Source organism: Balaenoptera musculus, chromosome 2, assembly GCF_009873245.2.
Source record: "Balaenoptera musculus isolate JJ_BM4_2016_0621 chromosome 2, mBalMus1.pri.v3, whole genome shotgun sequence".
Lineage (NCBI taxonomy): Eukaryota > Metazoa > Chordata > Mammalia > Artiodactyla > Balaenopteridae > Balaenoptera > Balaenoptera musculus.
In genome coordinates, this window is record NC_045786.1 from 54,648,581 (window position 1) to 54,667,725 (window position 19,145).

General features: G+C 54.5%; 1 long non-coding RNA gene and 8 other non-coding genes across 11 annotated transcripts; all 9 read right to left on the reverse strand.

Annotated features, from left to right (window-relative positions):
* Nucleotides 1–42: 42 nt before the first annotated feature.
* On the reverse strand, nt 43–18,783 carry LOC118891250. Of its 3 annotated transcripts, XR_005018917.1 has the most exons (10): nt 18,567–18,783; nt 16,804–16,966; nt 14,260–14,430; nt 14,025–14,170; nt 11,282–11,444; nt 8,739–8,909; nt 8,504–8,649; nt 5,761–5,923; nt 3,218–3,388; nt 43–387 (listed from the first exon to the last, which is right to left on the reverse strand). It is a non-coding gene; the product is annotated as an uncharacterized LOC118891250 (long non-coding RNA). The 3 variants fall into 3 exon arrangements; XR_005018918.1 differs by lacking the exon at nt 3,218–3,388 and having other exon boundaries at nt 45–387; nt 14,260–14,434; XR_005018916.1 differs by lacking the exon at nt 3,218–3,388 and having other exon boundaries at nt 47–387.
* Nucleotides 2,394–2,485, reverse strand: LOC118891442. The gene has a single exon (XR_005019018.1). It is a non-coding gene; the product is annotated as a small nucleolar RNA SNORD116 (small nucleolar RNA).
* LOC118891455 lies at nt 2,889–2,980 on the reverse strand. The gene has a single exon (XR_005019027.1). It is a non-coding gene; the product is annotated as a small nucleolar RNA SNORD116 (small nucleolar RNA).
* LOC118891436 lies at nt 5,429–5,520 on the reverse strand. The gene has a single exon (XR_005019012.1). It is a non-coding gene; the product is annotated as a small nucleolar RNA SNORD116 (small nucleolar RNA).
* On the reverse strand, nt 7,929–8,020 carry LOC118891445. The gene has a single exon (XR_005019021.1). It is a non-coding gene; the product is annotated as a small nucleolar RNA SNORD116 (small nucleolar RNA).
* Nucleotides 10,950–11,041, reverse strand: LOC118891437. Its single transcript, XR_005019013.1, has one exon. It is a non-coding gene; the product is annotated as a small nucleolar RNA SNORD116 (small nucleolar RNA).
* Nucleotides 13,450–13,541, reverse strand: LOC118891446. Its single transcript, XR_005019022.1, has one exon. It is a non-coding gene; the product is annotated as a small nucleolar RNA SNORD116 (small nucleolar RNA).
* LOC118891438 lies at nt 16,472–16,563 on the reverse strand. Its single transcript, XR_005019014.1, has one exon. It is a non-coding gene; the product is annotated as a small nucleolar RNA SNORD116 (small nucleolar RNA).
* Nucleotides 18,784–18,971: 188 nt separating the features above from the next.
* LOC118891444 lies at nt 18,972–19,063 on the reverse strand. The gene has a single exon (XR_005019020.1). It is a non-coding gene; the product is annotated as a small nucleolar RNA SNORD116 (small nucleolar RNA).
* Nucleotides 19,064–19,145: the final 82 nt, after the last annotated feature.

A 19,145-nucleotide genomic window follows, 5' to 3' on the forward strand; every position in this document is an offset into this window, starting at 1 on the left:
TCTGGACGTGCAAAGTTGCAGCCTCCACCACTGGCAGCCAGCGACCTCAATCATGTCTGCAGTCAGGAGCGGACAGAGCCGAGCCATGGGGCAGGAAGTGCAGTCACGTCGCAGGGCATTGGAGCTCGGGTGCCATGGGAAAAGCCCAGGAGGTGAGAGTGTAGTCCAGGTGCACAAGTCCCCATGGCGAAACATCTAGGTTTCGGCAAAGAAGTTCTGCTTACTGCCACAAGGTTTCCACCAGAAAGCTCAAGGACTTCACGCCAACACCCTTCCGAGACTCCTTCGCCTGGCCTCGCCTTGCCACACCGTCCTCACTTCAAGGGGTGTCAGGGATTATACGGATGGCCCCAGGCTGCTGCTGGCATTCCTTCCCTGGCATTCCACCTGGCTCGGGGTGAGAGAACATACGCATGCTTGAGGAGGGTGCACGGGCGCACCGAGGGAAAGGGCGATACCACCCAGCGATGTGTGTTCTATCTCTCCTCAACATTTCATTTGCTGTCCATCTTGCCTGTGTGTCCACAGCCAAACGTGAAAGCATCGTGGCACAGGCGCCTTCAGAGCATTCAGCCATCAGGACAAAGAGCGCCGCCGACCAACAACCCCCTGGTCTCGGGCCCTGAAATTCCTCTCCTGAGCAATCTTCCATGTATCACAGCAAAAGGATGTCTTCCTGATCCCCTGAGACACCCTCAGGACAACTGGGCCCCCTACGCCTAAGAGCAAGTGCCCTCTATGGGAACAAACATGCCCTTGACACTTATGATTCCACACAGTGGACACGCCTTCAAGGGGACAGATCTTCCACAAGGGAAGGGCCCTTGGCCGAATATGATGACCTCCATCAAAAGCGGCTCGTAGGGACCCATGAGAAAGGACACCTGAGGAACCCCTGGACTGATCAAGGGAGACTCACCAGCAGGCATACTTCCTGGTCTCCTGCCAAGCCAGAGGAACTTCCCTAGGACCGCAACCAAAGCTAATGGCAAGGGAGCCATTCCAATGCCCAAAGTGGCAGAGCAAACCCTTGCAGCAACTGGGTAACTTATCGTAGCACGTTGCACTTTCAGACTCCTCTCTTCAAGGAAAAAACCGTGGAGAAACCATGAGACCCAGGTCCTCCAGAACCAACGTGTCACCCACAGCCGTGCAATGAGAGAACGCATCCAACATCCTGGATGCTTGAACCGGCATGACTTCTCTGGCTTGAAGCCATGCATGCTGGAGATCACAGGCTCGCAGCACCAGAAGGTGGCAGGACAAAATGACCCCTGCAGCACACATTCACTCCAGCCCTTAAACCTGTAGCGTTTCCTTGGCAGCCGACTCCCTTCTTTCTGCATGGTTGGGCCCAAAGACCTCCGGGAAGAGCTCCAAACCACAGGGAATGCTATGCCGACCTGGTATAGCAATGACGCTGGGCTGTCCTAAGGAACACCTTAACATCCTCAACATAGGGGCAATGAGGCCACACAGGGACAAAACATCCCAACGGCTCCAAATCGGTCCCAGTGAGAAGACACCATACTGTGCCGTGAAGGCACCATTCGCTGGAACAAGGACCCGCCGTGAAGCACATTGAGAAAGGAGAGGAAAAGGTTGGGATGGTCCACGAATGTGCACCTGTATTCCTTCCCTACACGGGACTCCAAATGCTCCTGAATATAACCCAAAAGAGTTCCGGGAACCCTATGTCCACCGACCATCTATCCACCCAACAGTAAGCCTGTGGGCTTAGCCAACACTCTCACGTGTATTTCCCGCTCGCCTTGCCTTCCTCTCTCCACCAGGATCCAAACGAATCCACCCCTCACCTAAGTAGCTTGATATTACCTGGATTTGCCTAAGGAATTTTCCAACCTCTCCACACACAACACACAAGCAGGACACAACCCAAGGAGGAGCCATCAGCGTCGCCCAAATCCCGGGGACAGTGGCCCATTTGATTTCCCCCGACCATCAGGGCAAATCTAATCTGCATCCCATCTCCCAAGCTGAACATTACAAAGAAGCCTGGCCTGGCCAGGACTCCTTCTCTGACCCTGAGTGCAGAGACTTCTGTTTCCTTGCGGGAACAAGGCAACGACCTGGGCTCGAGGGTAGCCTGTAGATCTCAATGGCAAGCCAGAGGAGCACCAGTGGCTCACGCTTCCTTTCGCACCCGCACACTGACCGCAGCAGGGGATAGCAGTCCTGGCTAGACTCAGGTGCCCAGAGACGTCAAGTTGTCCCTAGCCTTCCCACGTAGATGGACATCCCAGGCTTCTTTCCAAATGGCTCTTTCCCCACGAGGAGGTTGCCACCCCCAACGTGAATAACATGGTTCAGATGCCCACAGTAGCAAATGTAACATGGACCTCTCCCTAATTTTCCTTTGGGAGCCACGTGCTGGACCTCAGTTAGGATGAGAAGACGGTAGGGATTGCTCATTCATTTTGTTTAGATTTCCAAGGAATGCATTTATGGGAGTCATCACTGATCCACGCACCTGCTCAAAGGCTGGACGTGCAAAGTCGCAGCCGCCACCACAGGACTCCCGGAGAGCTCAATCATCTCAGCAGTAGGGAGCGGCCAGACTCGAGCCACGGGGCAGGAAGTGCACCCAAGTCTCAGGGCATCAGAGCTCGGGTGCCCCAGGAAGAGCCCAGAATGTGAGGGTGTAGTCTCGGTGCACAAGTCCCCGTGGCCAAACATTTAGGTTTCTTCAAAGAAGTTCCGTTTTCCACCACAAGGTTTCCACGAGGAACCTTGTCGAGCCAGAGGCGATGCCCTTGGATCACACAGAAAGCTATTGGCATTGGAGATATTCCAATGCCCAAACTGGCAGGGCAAACCCTTGCAGCAACTGGGTTACTTGCCCTGGCGCCTTGTATTTTCGCACCCTCGGCCAGTCAGTGACATGACCGCGGAGAAACCTGAGACCCATTCATTTGTTCAGAGTTCCAAGCAGTGCATTTATGGGAGTCATCATCAATCCACCTGCTCAAAGGCTGCACGTTCAAAGTCGCAGGCTCCACCGCGGGGCAGCCAACAATCTCAATCATGTCAGCAGTCAGGAGTGGCCAGAGCCGATGTACGGGGCTGGAAATGGATCTAAGGATCATGGCATCGGATATGGGGTGCCCCTGAAAGAGCCCAGAAGGTGAGGGTGTAGTCTCAGTGCACATGTCCCCGTGGCCAAACATCTAGGTTTCTGCAAAGAAGTTCCACTCACCACCACAAGGTTCCTACGAGGATCCTCAAGGACTTCACACCAAAACCACTCTGAGACTCTTTTGCCTCAACTTGCCTGACATTGCCGCACTGTCCTCACTTCGCCAGGTATCATGGACTATACAGAGGGCCCCATGCTGCTGCAGGTGTTTGTTCCCTGGCACTCCACCACCTGCCTCAGGGTGACAGAACACAGGGATGTTTGAGAAAAGTGAACGGGCGCACAGAGGCAAAGGGTGATACCGCCCAGCGATGTGCGCTATATCTCCCCTCAACATTTCATTTGCTGCCCATCATGTCTGTGTGTCCACAGCCAAACGTGAATGCATCGTGGCACAGATGCCTTCAGAGCACACGGGCATCTCCACAAAGAGCACGGCCGTCCATCAACCCCCTGGTATGGGCCTTGAACTTCCCCGCCTGAGCCACCTCCCAGCCAACAAAGCATAGGGATGTCATCCTGAACCGCTGAGACACCCTCAGGGGAACTGGGATTACTCAGCGTAAGAGCCACTGCCCTCTGGGGAACCAAACCACTCCTGGCGCATACGCTTCCACACAATGGACTCACCCTCAAGGGGAAATGTGGTCCCTGAGATCTTCCACAAGGGAACGGCCCTTGGCCAAATGGGACGACCTCCAACAAAAGCAGCTTGTAGGGACCGGTGACAAAACGCACCAGAGGAACTCCTGGACTGAACAATGGAGATTCACCTGCAGCCATACTTCCTGGCCTGCTGCCAAGACTGGCAACCTACCCTTGGCCCACACACAAAGCTAATGGCATCGGAACCATTCCGACGCCCAACGTGGCGGGGCCAACCCTTGCAGCAATTGTGTAACTTGCAGTGGTGTCTGGTACTTTCACACTCTGGGCCCATCAGTGACGTGACATTGGGGAAACCCTGAGGCCCAGGTCCTCTACAAGCAACTTGTTACCCACAGCCATGCAACGACAGAACCCAGACAACAGCCTAGACACTTGAACCGGTATGACTTGTCTGGCCTGTGGCCAGGCTCGCCGGATACCACAGTCTCGACGCACCAGCGGGTGGCGGGAAAAATGACACCCACACCACACATCCTCTCCTGCCCTTAAACCTGTAGCCTTTCCTTGGCAGTCAACTCCCTTGTTTCTGCATGGTTGCGCCCAAGGACCTCCGGGTAGAGCTCCAATCCTCAGGGAACACTATGTGGGCCGGGTATAGAAACGATGCTTGGCTGTCCTCAGGAACACCTTCACATCTTCAACACAGGGGGAACGTGGCCAGACAGGGACAAAACACCCCAAGGCCTCCAAATCGGCCCCCATGAGAAGACACCATACTGTGCCATGAAGGCAACCATTCGCTGGCACAAGGACCCGCCATGAAGCAAATCGACCAAGGAGAGGAAAGAGGCGGGACAGTCCACAAATGTGCTCCCGTATTCCCTCCCTACACGTGCCTCCAGATGCTCCTGAGGGAATCCCAAATGTGTTCCGGGAACCCCATGGCCACCGTCGATCTATCCACCCACCAGTAAACCTGTGGGCTTAGCCAGCCATCTCACGTGTCTCTTTCACTCGCCTTGCCTTACTCTCTCTCCACCGGGATCCCAACGTGTCATGGCAAGATGCCAGAGCCACCCCTCACCAAAGAAGCTTGCCGTGACCAAGCTTGACTAAGGCATTTTCCAGCCCCTTCACACAGCACACACAAGCAGGACACAACCCGAGGAGGAGCCAGCAGATTGGCCAAACTCCCAGGAACAGTGGCCCATTTGATTTCTCCCCTCATCAGGAGAAACCTAAACTGCATCTGGTCTCCCAAGCAGAACATGACAAAGAAGCCTGCCCTAGGCCTGGAATCCTGTTCTGACCCTGAGCCTACAGACTTCTGTTTCTTTGAGGCCACAAGGCAATGACCAGCAGGTGGGGGCAGCCTGTAGAACTCAAGTGCAGGTGGCAGGACGAGCAATGGCTCACGCTTCCTCTCCTCCCTGCATGCTGAACCGTGGCAGGGGACAGCAGTCCTGGCTAGAACAAGGAACCCAGAGACGGCACGCTGTCCCAAGCCTTCCCACCTGGATTGGCATCCCAGGCTCCTTTCCCAATGGCTCTTCTCCCCATGAGATGACCACAACCCTCAACTTGAACAACGTGGCTGTAGACACCCACGGCCGCAAATACAACGTGAACCTCTCCCTACTTTCCTTTTGGGAGCCACGTGCTGGACCTCAGTTCCAACGAGGAGACGGTAGGGATTTCTCACTCATTTTGTTCAGATTTCCAAGGAATGCATTTGTGGGAGTCATCATCGATCCAAGCACATGCTCAAACGTTGGACATGCAAAGTTGCAGATTCCACCACGGGACGGCCAGCGAGCTGAATCATATCAGCGTACGGAAGTGGCCAGAGCTGAATCACGGGTCAGGAATTGCAGCCAGTTCTCAGGGCATCAAAGCTCGTGTTCCCCGAGAAAAGACCAGAAGGTGAGGGTGTAGCCCCGGTGCACAAGTTCCCGTGGCCAAACCTTTAGGTTTAGCAAAGAAGTGTCGCTTACCACAACAAGGGTTAAAGCAGGATCCTCATGGAATGCACGCCAACACCCCTCCGAGACTCCTTCGCCTGGCCTCGCCTTGCCACGTCGTCCTCACTTCAACGGGTATCAGGGATTATACCGATGGCCCCAGGCTGCTGCTGGCATTCCTTCCCTGGCATTCCACCTGGCTCGGGTGAGAGAACACACACATGCTTGATTAGGGTGCACAGGCGCAGCGAGGGAAAGGGCGATACCACCCAGTGATGTGTGTTCTATCTCTCCTCAACATTTCATTTACTGTCCATATTGCCTGTGTGTCCGCAGCCAAACGTGAAAGCATCGTGGCACTGGCGCCTTCAGAGCGTGCGGCCATCAGGACAAAGAGCGCCACCGACCAACAACCCCCTGGTCTCGGGCTCTGAAATTCCTCTCTTGAGCAATCTGCCCTCCATCACAGCAAAAGGATGTCTTCCTGATCCCCTGAGACACCCTCAGGACAACTGTGACCCCTCAGCCTAAGAGCAAGCGCCCTCTATGGGAACAAACACGCCTTTGGCCCTTATGATTAAACACAGTGGACACGCCCTCAAGGGGCGAGATCTTCCATAAGGGAAGGGGCCTTGGCCGAATAAGACGACCTCCATCAAAAGCGTCTCGTAGGGACCCATGAAAGAGGGCAACTGAGGAACCCCTGGACTGATCAAGGGAGACTCACCAGCAGGCATACTTCCTGGTCTCCGGCCAAGCCAGAGAACTTCCCTAGGACCACAACCAAAGCTAATGGCAAGGGAGCCATTCCAATGCCCAAAATGGCGGGCCAAACTCTTGCAGCAACTGGGTAACTTATCGTAACATCTTGCACGTTCGCATTCTTCCCTTCAAGGACAAGACCTTGGAGAAACCATGAGACCCAGGTCCTCCAGAACCAACGTGTCACCCACAGGCGTGCAATGAGAGAACGCATCCAACATCCTGGACCCTTGAACCGGCATGGCTTCTCTGGCTTGAAGCCATGCATGCTGGAGATCACAGGCTCGCAGCACCAGAAGGTGGCAGGACAAAATGACCGCTGCAGCACACATTCACTCCAGTCCTTAAATCTGTAGCGTTTCCTTGGCAGCCGACTCCCTTCTTTCTGCATGGTTGGGCCCAAAGACCTCTGGGAAGAGCTCCAAACCTCAGGGAATGCTATGCCGACCTGGTATAGCAATGACGCTGGGCTGTCCTAAGGAACACCTTAACATCCTCAACATAGGGGCAATGAGGCCACACAGGGACAAAACATCTCAACGGCTCCAAATCGGTCCCAGTGAGAAGACAGCGTCCTGTGCCGTGAAGGCACCATTCGCTGGAACAAGGACCCGCCGTGAAGCACATTGAGAAAGGAGAGGAAAAGGTTGGGATGGTCCACGAATGTGCACCTGTATTCCTTCCCTACACGGGACTCCAAATGCTCCTGAAGATACCCCAAAAGAGTTCCGGGAACCCTATGTCCACCGACCACCTATCCACCCAACAGTAAGCCTGTGGGCTTAGCCAAAACTCTCACGTGTATTTCCCGCTCGCCTTGCCTTCCTCTCTCCACCAGGATCCAAACGAATCCACCTCTCACCTAAGTAGCTTGATATCCCCTGGATATGCCTAAGGCATTTTCCAACCTCTCCACACACAACACACAAGCGGGACACAACCCAAGGAGGCGCCATCAGCGTCGCCCAAATCCCGGGGACAGTGGCCCATTTGATTTCCCCCGTCCATCAGGGCAAAACTAAACTATATGCCACCTCCCAAGCTGAACATGACATAGACGCCTGGCCTGGCCAGGACTCCTTCTCTGACCCTGAGTGCAGAGACTTCTGTTTTCTTGCGGGAACAAGGCAACGACCTGAGCTTGAGGGTTGCCTGTAGATCTCAATGGCAAGCCACAGGACTACAAGTGGCTCACGCTTCCTTTCGCACCCGCACGTTGACCGCAGCAGGGGATAGCAGTTCTAGCTAGACTCAGGTGCCCAGAGACGTCTAGTTGTCCCTAGCCTTCCCACGTAGATGGACATCCCAGGCTCCTTTCTACATGGCTCTTTCTGAACGAGAAGCCCGCCACCCTCAGCTTCAACAATGTTGCTGTGCACGCCCACAGTAGCAAATGCAACATGGACCTCTCCCTAATTTTCCTTTGGGAGCCACGTGCTGGACCTCAGTTAGGATGAGAAGACGGTAGGCATTGCTCATTCATTTTGTTTAGATTTCCAAGGAATGCATTTATGGGAGTCATCACTGATCCACGCTCCTGCTCAAAGGCTGGACGTGCAAAGTCGCGGACTGTCAGCAAGCTCAATCCTCTCAGCAGTAGGGAGCGGCCAGACTCGAGCCACGGGGCAGGAAGTGCACCCAAGTCTCAGGGCATCGGAGCTCGGGTGCCCCAGGAAGAGCCCAGAATGTGATGGTGTAGTCTCGTGGCACAAGTCCCCGTGGCCAAACTTCTAGGTTTCTTCAACAAAGTTCCATTTAGCCCCACAAGGTTTCTACCAGGTACCTTGTCGAGCCAGAGGCGATGCCCTTGGATCACACAGAAAGCTATTGGCATTGGAGATATTCCAATGCACAAACTGGCAGGGCAAACCCTTGCAGCAACTGGGTTACTTGCCCTGGCGCCTTGTATTTTCGCCCCCGAGCCCGTCAGTGACATGACCGCGGAGAAACCTGAGACCCATTCATTTGTTCAGAGTTCCAAGCAGTGCATTTATGGGAGTCAACATCAATCCACCTGCTCAAAGGCTGCACGTTCAAAGTCGCAGGCTCCACCGCGGGGCAGCCACCGATCTCAATCATGTCAGCAGTCAGGAGCGGCCAGAGGCGACCCACGGGGCTGCAAATGGAGCTAAGGATCATGGCATCAGATCTGGGGTGCCCCTGCAAGAGCCAAGAAGGTGAGGGTGTAGTCTCAGTGCACAAGTCCCCATGGCCAAACATCTAGGTTTCTGCAAAGAAGTTCCACTCACCACCACAAGGTTCCTACGAGGATCCTCAAGGACTTCACACCAAAACCACTCTGAGACTCTTTTGCCTTGACTTGCCTCACCTTGCCGCACTCTCCTCACTTCGCCAGGTATCATGGACTATACAGAGGGCCCCATGCTGCTGCAGGTGTTTGTTCCCTGGCACTCCACCACCTGCCTCAGGGTGACAGAACACAGGGATGTTTGAGAAAAGTGAACGGGCGCACAGAGGCAAAGGGTGATACCGCCCAGCGATGTGCGCTATATCTCCCCTCAACATTTCATTTGCAGTCCATCATGTCTGTGTGTCCACAGCCAAACGTGAATGCATCGTGGCACAGATGCCTTCAGAGCACACGGGCATCAGCACAAAGAGCACGGCCGTCCATCAACCCCCTGGTATGGGCCTTGAACTTCCCCGCCTGAGCCACCTCCCCGCCGACACAGCATAGGGATGTCATCCTGAACCGCTGAGACACCCTCAGGGGAACTGGGATTACTCAGCGTAAGAGCCACTGCCCTCTGGGGAACCAAACCACTCCTGGCGCATACGCTTCCACACAATGGACTCACCCTCAAGGGGAAATGTGGTCCCTGAGATCTTCCACAAGGGAACGGCCCTTGGCCAAATGGGACGACCTCCAACAAAAGCAGCTTGTAGGGACCGGTGACAAAACGCACCAGAGGAACTCCTGGACTGAACAATGGAGATTCACCTGCAGCCATACTTCCTGGCCTGCTGCCAAGACTGGCAACCTACCCTTGGCCCACACACAAAGCTAATGGCATGGGAACCATTCCGATGCCCAAAGCGGTGGGGCAAACACTTGCAGCAATTGTGTAACTTGCAGTGGTGTCTGGTACTTTCACACTCTGGGCCCATCAGTGACGTGACATTGGGGAAACCCTGAGGCCCAGGTCCTCTACAAGCAACTTGTTACCCACAGCCATGCAATGAGAGAACCCAGACAACAGCCTAGACACTTGAACCGGTATGACTTGTCTGGCCTGTGGCCAGGCTCGCCGGATACCACAGTCTCGACGCTCCAGCGGGTGGCAGGAAAAATGACACCCACACCACACATCCTCTCCTGCCCTTAAACCTGTAGCCTTTCCTTGGCAGCCGACTCCCTTGTTTCTGCATGGTTGCGCCCAATGACCTCCGGGTAGAGCTCCAATCCTCAGGGAACGCTATGTGGGCCGGGTATAGAAACGATGCTTGGCTGTCCTCAGGAACACCTTCACATCTTCAACACAGGGGGAACGTGGCCAGACAGGGACAAAACACCCCAAGGCCTCCAAATCGGCCCCCATGAGAAGACACCATACTGTGCCATGAAGGCAACCATTCGCTGGCACAAGGACCCGCCATGAAGCAAATCGACCAAGGAGAGGAAAGAGGCGGGACAGTCCACAAATGTGCTCCCGTATTCCCTCCCTACACGTGCCTCCAGATGCTCCTGAGGGAATCCCAAATGTGTTCCGGGAACCCCATGGCCACCGTCGATCTATCCACCCACCAGTAAACCTGTGGGCTTAGCCAGCCATCTCACGTGTCTCTTTCACTCACCTTGCCTTACTCTCTCTCCACCGGGATCCCAACGTGTCACAACAAGATGCCAGAGCCACCCCTCACCAAAGAACCTTGCCGTGACCAAGCTTGACTAAGGCATTTTCCAGCCCCTTCACACAGCACACACAAGCAGGACACAACCCGAGGAGGAGCCAGCAGATTGGCCAAACTCCCAGGAACAGTGGCCCATTTGATTTCTCCCCTCATCAGGAGAAACCTAAACTGCATCTGGTCTCCCAAGCAGTACATGACAAAGAAGCCTGCCCTAGGCCTGGAATCCTGTTCTGACCCTGAGCCTACAGACTTCTGTTACTTTGAGGCCACAAGGCAATGACCAGCAGGTGGGGGCAGCCTGTAGAACTCAAGTGCAGGTGGCAGGACGAGCAATGGCTCACGCTTCCTCTCCTCCCTGCATGCTGAACCATGGCAGGGGACAGCAGTCCTGGCTAGAACAAGGAACCCAGAGACGGCACGCTGTCCCAAGCCTTCCCACCTGGATTGGCATCCCAGGCTCCTTTCCCAATGGCTCTTCTCCCCATGAGATGAACACAACCCTCAACTTGAACAACGTGGCTGTAGACACCCATGGCCACAAATACAACGTGAACCTCTCCCTACTTTCTTTTTAGGAGCCACGTGCTGGACCTCAGATCCAAAGAGGAGACGATAGGGATTTCTCACTCATTTTGTTCAGATTTCCAAGGAATGCATTTGTGGGAGTCATCATCGATCCAAGCACATGCTCAAACGTTGGACATGCAAAGTTGCAGATTCCACCATTGGACGGCCAGTGAGCTGAATCATATCAGCGTACGGAAGTGGCCAGAGCCGAGCCATGGGTCAGGAAATGCTGCCAGTTCTCAGGGCATTAAAGCTCGTGTTCCCCGAGAAAAGACCAGAAGGTGAGGGTGTAGCCCCGGTGCACAAGTTCCCATCGCCAAACCTTTAGCTTTAGCAAAGAAGTGTCACTTACTGCAACAAGGGTTAAAGCAGGATCCTCATGGAATGCACGCCAACACCCCTCCGAGACTCCTTCGCCTGGCCTCACCTTGCCACACGGTCCTCACTTCAACGGGTATCAGGGATTATACCGATGGCCCCAGGATGCTGCTGGCATTCCTTCCCTGGCATTCCACCTGGCTCGGGTGAGAGGACACACACATGCTTGTTTAGGGTCCACAGGCGCAGCGAGGGAAAGGGCGATACCACCCAGTGATGTGTGTTCTATCTCTCCTCAACATTTCATTTACTGTCCATATTGCCTGTGTGTCCGCAGCCAAACGTGAAAGCATCGTGGCACTGGCGCCTTCAGAGCGTGCGGCCATCAGGACAAAGAGCGCCACCGACCAACAACCCCCTGGTCTCGGGCTCTGAAATTCCTCTCTTGAGCAATCTGCCCTCCATCACAGCAAAAGGATGTCTTCCTGATCCCCTGAGACACCCTCAGGACAACTGTGCCCCCTCAGCCTAAGAGCAAGCGCCCTCTATGGGAACAAACACGCCTTTGGCCCTTATGATTAAACACAGTGGACACGCCCTCAAGGGGCGAGATCTTCCATAAGGGAAGGGGCCTTGGCCGAATAAGACGACCTCCATCAAAAGCGTCTCGTAGGGACCCATGAAAGAGGGCAACTGAGGAACCCCTGGACTGATCAAGGGAGACTCACCAGCAGGCATACTTCCTGGTCTCCGGCCAAGCCAGAGAACTTCCCTAGGACCACAACCAAAGCTAATGGCAAGGGAGCCATTCCAATGCCCAAAATGGCGGGCCAAACTCTTGCAGCAACTGGGTAACTTATCGTAACATCTTGCACGTTCGCATTCTTCCCTTCAAGGACAAGACCTTGGAGAAACCATGAGACCCAGGTCCTCCAGAACCAACGTGTCACCCACAGCCGTGCAATGAGAGAACGCATCCAACATCCTGGACCCTTGAACCGGCATGGCTTCTCTGGCTTGAAGCCATGCATGCTGGAGATCACAGGCTCGCAGCACCAGAAGGTGGCAGGACAAAATGACCGCTGCAGCACACATTCACTCCAGTCCTTAAATCTGTAGCGTTTCCTTGGCAGCCGACTCCCTTCTTTCTGCATGGTTGGGCCCAAAGACCTCTGGGAAGAGCTCCAAACCTCAGGGAATGCTATGCCGACCTGGTATAGCAATGACGCTGTGCTGTCCTAAAGAACACCTTAACATCCTCAACATAGGGGCAATGAGGCCACACAGGGACAAAACATCTCAACGGCTCCAAATCGGTCCCAGTGAGAAGACAGCGTCCTGTGCCGTGAAGGCACCATTCGCTGGAACAAGGACCCGCCGTGAAGCACATTGAGAAAGGAGAGGAAAAGGTTGGGATGGTCCACGAATGTGCACCTGTATTCCTTCCCTACACGGGACTCCAAATGCTCCTGAAGATACCCCAAAAGAGTTCCGGGAACCCTATGTCCACCGACCACCTATCCACCCAACAGTAAGCCTGTGGGCTTAGCCAAAACTCTCACGTGTATTTCCCGCTCGCCTTGCCTTCCTCTCTCCACCAGGATCCAAACGAATCCACCTCTCACCTAAGTAGCTTGATATCCCCTGGATATGCCTAAGGCATTTTCCAACCTCTCCACACACAACACACAAGCGGGACACAACCCAAGGAGGCGCCATCAGCGTCGCCCAAATCCCGGGGACAGTGGCCCATTTGATTTCCCCCGTCCATCAGGGCAAAACTAAACTATATGCCACCTCCCAAGCTGAACATGACATAGACGCCTGGCCTGGCCAGCACTCCTTCTCTGACCCTGAGTGCAGAGACTTCTGTTTCCTTGCGGGAACAAGGCAACGACCTGAGCTTGAGGGTTGCCTGTAGATCTCAATGGCAAGCCACAGGACTACAAGTGGCTCACGCTTCCTTTCGCACCCGCACGTTGACCGCAGCAGGGGATAGCAGTTCTAGCTAGACTCAGGTGCCCAGAGACGTCTAGTTGTCCCTAGCCTTCCCACGTAGATGGACATCCCAGGCTCCTTTCTACATGGCTCTTTCTGAACGAGAAGCCCGCCACCCTCAGCTTCAACAATGTTGCTGTGCACGCCCACAGTAGCAAATGCAACATGGACCTCTCCCTAATTTTCCTTTGGGAGCCACGTGCTGGACCTCAGTTAGGATGAGAAGACGGTAGGCATTGCTCATTCATTTTGTTTAGATTTCCAAGGAATGCATTTATGGGAGTCATCACTGATCCACGCTCCTGCTCAAAGGCTGGACGTGCAAAGTCGCGGACTGTCAGCAAGCTCAATCCTCTCAGCAGTAGGGAGCGGCCAGACTCGAGCCACGGGGCAGGAAGTGCACCCAAGTCTCAGGGCATCGGAGCTCGGGTGCCCCAGGAAGAGCCCAGAATGTGATGGTGTAGTCTCGTGGCACAAGTCCCCGTGGCCAAACTTCTAGGTTTCTTCAACAAAGTTCCATTTAGCCCCACAAGGTTTCTACCAGGTACCTTGTCGAGCCAGAGGCGATGCCCTTGGATCACACAGAAAGCTATTGGCATTGGAGATATTCCAATGCACAAACTGGCAGGGCAAACCCTTGCAGCAACTGGGTTACTTGCCCTGGCGCCTTGTATTTTCGCCCCCGAGCCCGTCAGTGACATGACCGCGGAGAAACCTGAGACCCATTCATTTGTTCAGAGTTCCAAGCAGTGCATTTATGGGAGTCAACATCAATCCACCTGCTCAAAGGCTGCACGTTCAAAGTCGCAGGCTCCACCGCGGGGCAGCCACCGATCTCAATCATGTCAGCAGTCAGGAGCGGCCAGAGGCGACCCACGGGGCTGCAAATGGAGCTAAGGATCATGGCATCAGATCTGGGGTGCCCCTGCAAGAGCCAAGAAGGTGAGGGTGTAGTCTCAGTGCACAAGTCCCCATGGCCAAACATCTAGGTTTCTGCAAAGAAGTTCCACTCACCACCACAAGGTTCCTACGAGGATCCTCAAGGACTTCACACCAAAACCACTCTGAGACTCTTTTGCCTTGACTTGCCTCACCTTGCCGCACTCTCCTCACTTCGCCAGGTATCATGGACTATACAGAGGGCCCCATGCTGCTGCAGGTGTTTGTTCCCTGGCACTCCACCACCTGCCTCAGGGTGACAGAACACAGGGATGTTTGAGAAAAGTGAACGGGCGCACAGAGGCAAAGGGTGATACCGCCCAGCGATGTGCGCTATATCTCCCGTCAACATTTTATTTGCAGTCCATCATGTCTGTGTGTCCACAGCCAAACGTGAATGCATCGTGGCACAGATGCCTTCAGAGCACACGGGCATCAGCACAAAGAGCATGGCCGTCCATCAACCCCCTGGTATGGGCCTTGGACTTCCCTGCCTGAGCCACCTCCCCGCCGACACAGCATAGGGATGTCATCCTGAACCGCTGAGACACCCTCAGGGGAACTGGGATTACTCAGCGTAAGAGCCACTGCCCTCTGGGGAACCAAACCACTCCTGGCGCATACGCTTCCACACAATGGACTGACCCTCAAGGGGAAATGTGGTCCCTGAGATCTTCCACAAGGGAACGGCCCTTGGCCAAATGGGACGACCTCCAACAAGAGCAGCTTGTAGGGACCGGTGACAAAAACGCACCAGAGGAACTCCTGGACTGAACAATGGAGATTCACCTGCAGCCATACTTCCTGGCCTGCTGCCAAGACTGGCAACCTACCCTTGGCCCACACACAAAGCTAATGGCATCGGAACCATTCCGACGCCCAACGTGGCGGGGCCAACCCTTGCAGCAATTGTGTAACTTGCAGTGGTGTCTGGTACTTTCACACTCTGGGCCCATCAGTGACGTGACATTGGGGAAACCCTGAGGCCCAGGTCCTCTACAAGCAACTTGTTACCCACAGCCATGCAACGACAGAACCCAGACAACAGCCTAGACACTTGAACCGGTATGACTTGTCTGGCCTGTGGCCAGGCTCGCCGGATACCACAGTCTCGACGCACCAGCGGGTGGCAGGAAAAATGACACCCACACCACACATCCTCTCCTGCCCTTAAACCTGTAGCCTTTCCTTGGCAGTCAACTCCCTTGTTTCTGCATGGTTGCGCCCAATGACCTCCGGGTAGAGCTCCAATCCTCAGGGAACGCTATGTGGGCCGGGTATAGAAACGATGCTTGGCTGTCCTCAGGAACACCTTCACATCTTCAACACAGGGGGAACGTGGCCAGACAGGGACAAAACACCCCAAGGCCTCCAAATCGGCCCCCATGAGAAGACACCATACTGTGCCATGAAGGCAACCATTCGCTGGCACAAGGACCCGCCATGAAGCAAATCGACCAAGGAGAGGAAAGAGGCGGGACAGTCCACAAATGTGCTCCCGTATTCCCTCCCTACACGTGCCTCCAGATGCTCCTGAGGGAATCCCAAATGTGTTCCGGGAACCCCATGGCCACCGTCGATCTATCCACCCACCAGTAAACCTGTGGGCTTAGCCAGCCATCTCACGTGTCTCTTTCACTCACCTTGCCTTACTCTCTCTCCACCGGGATCCCAACGTGTCACAACAAGATGCCAGAGCCACCCCTCACCAAAGAAGCTTGCCGTGACCAAGCTTGACTAAGGCATTTTCCAGCCCCTTCACACAGCACACACAAGCAGGACACAACCCGAGGAGGAGCCCTCAGATTGGCCAAACTCCCAGGAACAGTGGCCCATTTGATTTCTCCCCTCATCAGGAGAAACCTAAACTGCATCTGGTCTCCCAAGCAGAACATGACAAAGAAGCCTGCCCTAGGCCTGGAATCCTGTTCTGACCCTGAGCCTACAGACTTCTGTTTCTTTGAGGCCACAAGGCAATGACCAGCAGGTGGGGGCAGCCTGTAGAACTCAAGTGCAGGTGGCAGAACCAGCAATGGCTCACGCTTCCTCTCCTACCTGCATGCTGAACCATGGCAGGGGACAGCAGTCCTGGCTAGACGAAAGAACCCAGAGACGGCACGCTGTCCCAAGCCTTCCCACCTGGATTGGCATCCCAGGCTCCTTTCCCAATGGCTCTTCTCCCCATGAGATGACCACAACCCTCAACTTGAACAACGTGGCTGTAGACACCCATGGCCACAAATACAACGTGAACCTCTCCCTACTTTCCTTTTAGGAGCCACGTGCTGGACCTCAGATCCAAAGAGGAGACGATAGGGATTTCTCACTCATTTTGTTCAGATTTCCAAGGAATGCATTTGTGGGAGTCATCATCGATCCAAGCACATGCTCAAACGTTGGACATGCAAAGTTGCAGATTCCACCATTGGACGGCCAGCGAGCTGAATCATATCAGCGTACGGAAGTGGCCAGAGCCGAGCCATGGGTCAGGAAATGCTGCCAGTTCTCAGGGCATTAAAGCTCGTGTTCCCCGAGAAAAGACCAGAAGGTGAGGGTGTAGCCCCGGTGCACAAGTTCCCATCGCCAAAACTTTAGCTTTAGCAAAGAAGTGTCACTTACCACAACAAGGGTTAAAGCAGGATCCTCATGGAATGCACGCCAACACCCTTCCGAGACTCCTTCGCCTGGCCTCACCTTGCCACACCGTCCTCACTTCAATGGGTATCAGGGATTATACCGATGGCCCCAGGATGCTGCTGGCATTCCTTCCCTGGCATTCCACCTGGCTCGGGTGAGAGGACACACACATGCTTGATTAGGGTGCACAGGCGCAGCGAGGGAAAGGGCGATACCACCCAGTGATGTGTGTTCTATCTCTCCTCAACATTTCATTTACTGTCCATCTTGCCTGTGTGTCCGCAGCCAAACGTGAAAGCATCGTGGCACTGGCGCCTTCAGAGCGTGCGGCCATCAGGACAAAGAGCGCCACCGACCAACAACCCCCTGGTCTCGGGCTCTGAAATTCCTCTCTTGAGCAATCTGCCCTCCATCACAGCAAAAGGATGTCTTCCTGATCCCCTGAGACACCCTCAGGACAACTGTGCCCCCTCAGCCTAAGAGCAAGTGCCCTCTATGGGAACAAACACGCCTTTGGCCCTTATGATTAAACACAGTGGACACGCCCTCAAGGGGAGAGATCTTCCATAAGGGAAGGGGCCCTGGCCGAATAAGACGACCTCCATCAAAAGCGTCTCGTAGGGACACGTGAAAGAGGGCAACTGAGGAACCCCTGGACTGATCAAGGGAGACTCACCAGCAGGCATACTTCCTGGTCTCCTGCCAAGCCAGAGGAACTTCCCTAGGACTGCAACCAAAGCTAATGGCAAGGGAGCCATTCCAATGCCCAAAATGGCGGGCCAAACTCTTGCAGCAACTGGGTAACTTATCGTAACATTTTGGACATTCACATTCTTCCCTTCAAGGACAAGACCTTGGAGAAACCATGAGACCCAGGTCCTCCAGAACCAACGTGTCACCCACAGCCGTGCAATGAGAGAACGCATCCAACATCCTGGACCCTTGAACCGGCATGGCTTCTCTGGCTTGAAGCCATGCATGCTGGAGATCACAGGCTCGCAGCACCAGAAGGTGGCAGGACAAAATGACCCCTGCAGCACACATTCACTCCAGCCCTTAAACCGGTAACATTTCCTTGGCAGCCGACTCCCTTCTTTCTGCATGGTTGGGCCCAAAGACCTCTGGGAAGAGCTCCAAACCTCAGGGAATGCTATGCCGACCTGGTATAGCAATGACGCTGGGCTGTCCTAAGGAACACCTTAACATCCTCAACATAGGGGCAATGAGGCCACACAGGGACAAAACATCCCAACGGCTCCAAATCGGTCCCAGTGAGAAGACAGCGTCCTGTGCCGTGAAGGCACCATTCGCTGGAACAAGGACCCGCCGTGAAGCACATTGAGAAAGGAGAGGAAAAGGTTGGGATGGTCCACGAATGTGCACCTGTATTCCTTCCCTACACGGGACTCCAAATGCTCCTGAAGATACCCAAAAGAGTTCCGGGGACCCTATGTCCACCGACCATCTATCCACACAACAGTAAGCCTGTGGGCTTAGCCAACACTCTCACGTGTATTTCCCGCTCGCCTTGCCTTCCTCTCTCCACCAGGATCCAAACGAATCCACCCATCACCTAAGTAGCTTGATATCCCCTGGATTTGCCTAAGGCATTTTCCAACCTCTCCACACACAACACACTAGCAGGACACAACCCAAGGAGGCGCCATCAGCGTCGCCCAAATCCCGGGGACAGTGGCCCATTTGATTTCCCCCGAACATCAGGGCAAACCTCAACTATATGCCACCTCCCAAGCTGAACATGACATAGACGCCTGGCCTGGCCAGGACTCCTTCTCTGACCCTGAGTGCAGAGACTTCTGTTTCCTTGCGGGAACAAGGCAACGACCTGAGCTTGAGGGTTGCCTGTAGATCTCAATGGCAAGCCACAGGACTACAAGTGGCTCACGCTTCCTTTCGCACCCGCACACTGACCGCAGCAGGGGATAGCAGTCCTGGCTAGACTCAGGTGCCCAGAGACGTCTAGTTGTCCCTAGCCTTCCCACGTAGATGGACATCCCAAGCTTCATTCCACATGGCTCTTTCCGCACGAGAAGCCCGCCACCCTCAACTTGAACAATGTTGCTGTGCACGCCCACAGTAGCAAATGCAACATGGACCTCTCCCTAATTTTCCTTTGGGAGCCACGTGCTGGACCTCAGTTAGGATGAGAAGACGGTAGGTATTGCTCATTCATTTTGTTTAGATTTCCAAGGAATGCATTTATGGGAGTCATCACTGATCCACGCTCCTGCTCAAAGGCTGGACGTGCAAAGTCGCGGACTGTCAGCAAGCTCAATCCTCTCAGCAGTAGGGAGCGGCCAGCT